We start from the raw sequence: 2,376 nt of genomic DNA on the forward strand, positions 1-2,376 counted from the left end.
CGCATTTCCTACAGGAGGGCTTTGAAGTGTTTGGTATCATGTCAAGCGTATTCCAGCTTTTAGACGGACTAATTTATCCATTCTTCAAGCCACATTTTGACCTTTTCAATTATTCGCTTATTAAGCCTGACCATTTTACATGATCGTGCGTTGATTACTTACCCTATTCATTATGTGTCTACGATCTACTTTCTGACTATAAATATCGAGTCACGCTTGATTAAAAGGCGCTGGTTCACGCTCCTTCTCCGCCGTGCGTAGTTTCATCTCACTTCACCCTATCTTCACCATTTCGTTCTGCTAATTGTCTGTCCAATTCAGTGAGTGTATGAAAAGTACTTATTCAAAATCCATTCACCTATTTAGCATATTTGATTTCGTTATTCACTAACGCTAGTTAAGTCGATGATTTTATACGAGGATCAGTGGCTTGTATATTTCGATAGCAATCATCATGCTATCTAATTGGGACCGGGTGAAGTTCCACTAAATGCGATGAACCAGACGACGAAACTAACCCAGAGAACTACGCCAATGAAGAACCTTTTACATTCCATACTTTCGACAAACTAACTCAACGTAGCTTACTCAACAGATAACCACATCGTTGATATCGTCGTATCATTACAAACTTAATCTATGTATATATGTATGCAACTGTCTCTGTGTTTTTGCAAAAGAACTTGTTGAAATACTTTTCACTGGGAGTTCTATATTATATCAAATTTTCATCTACCCATTTCTTCTGAACCAATTTAAGGAGTAATAAAACATTGCTCCGGGTATTTTAAATGCCTTTCGAGCAAACCTTGCACTGGTAACATTGAAGCCCATTTTTGGCCAGTTTGACCAAAGAACTTTCCACATAATCTTCAACAGTTTTATTCGTCCCCATTTAGAGTACGGAAACATAGTACTTCCTCCCTCACTCCAAAAGGATAAGGACACTCTGGAGCATATCCAACGACGAGCCACGGAATCAACTTGGGGACTCAAATTCAAACCTTATGAAGAGCGCCTTCAGTCACTTAACCTTTACCCATTAGAGTATAATCGTCTTAGAGGTGACTTTCTAATGGGTTACAGTATCCTTAACACTTCCTGACATCCACATAAACACCTACTTAAGCTTAGTCCCAATACAAACCTAAGGGGTAACACCCAGAAATTGGATATACAACATAGCAGAACGGACTGTAGACACAACTTCTACTCCTTAAGAGTTGTCAAATGCTGGAATTCGCTGCTGACTAAACTAGTCCAAGCGACTTCACAGGAGTCCTTCAAGAGGAACCTTGACCTATTCTTAAGGACTCAGGATAACATCTTATTATCAGTCTTCAGTGATAAGGATAGTAGGTTTGTGAACCTGTATCAATCCTGACACATTGCTTTCCAGCGAAGGTCAAGCTTCTCCTTGAAACTATTCACTGATGGGGCTGATACCACTTGTTCGGGTAAGGCGTTCCAATGATTGACTACTCGATGAGAAAAACGGGACCCCACTTTAAGTTTATTAGGTCGCGGTTTATGAACCTACTTGCTATGACCTCGGAGGGAGCAAAAAGATAGGACACATTAAAACCCAAACTATAATTAAAGATACGAAATGTCAATATGAGGTCACCTCAAGTCCTACGATATGACAAGGTGAAAAGGTTTAGGCGTTTTAATCTCTCATCGTAAGGGAGTTTAGAAAGACCCTTCACTAATTGCGTTCCCACATGCTGGACACGCTCAAGTGAGTTAGTATCCTTTACCAGACATGAGCTAGCTTCTTGGATACAGTATTCTAAATGTGGTCTTACATAGGTGAGATATAAAGTTAGAAATATTTCCTCGTCAAAAGATTTGAACGCTCGGCGAAGTGACCCTGACGCACGAAAACCTTTGAGAGCGGCTGCGTTGCAATGCGTAGTTGTTTTCAAGTCATGACTTATTATTGCTCCTTAGTCTTTATGTTCTTGAACGCATGGAAGGGGTTTACCACCAATAGTGTAATGGTAACTATTACCGTGACCGATGTTCATTAGCACACTCTTCCTAGAATTGATTTCTGAGCCCCAACCTCGAGACCATCTGACCAAATCGTCTAAGTCAGCTTGGAGATCCAGATGATCAGCCTCACTTTTTATTGTTCGCCAGATTTTTACGTCATCCGCAAATAATAATGTCGACGACCTAAGCAACAGAGGTAACTCGCTAACGTAGAGAAGGAAGAGGAGTTACCAAGTTTTTCGTCTAATCTATTATAGTTAATATACCTAGGTTCCTGCCTGGAGGTATTGATGATCTGAATCTGAATCACTAGATACGGAAGCCTGTTAAGCGAAAGCTTCTTCTATTCCGTCCACAACCATTTGGACCATTTGAACC

Source organism: Schistosoma haematobium, chromosome 4 (assembly GCF_000699445.3).
Source record: "Schistosoma haematobium chromosome 4, whole genome shotgun sequence".
Classification (NCBI taxonomy): domain Eukaryota; kingdom Metazoa; phylum Platyhelminthes; class Trematoda; order Strigeidida; family Schistosomatidae; genus Schistosoma; species Schistosoma haematobium.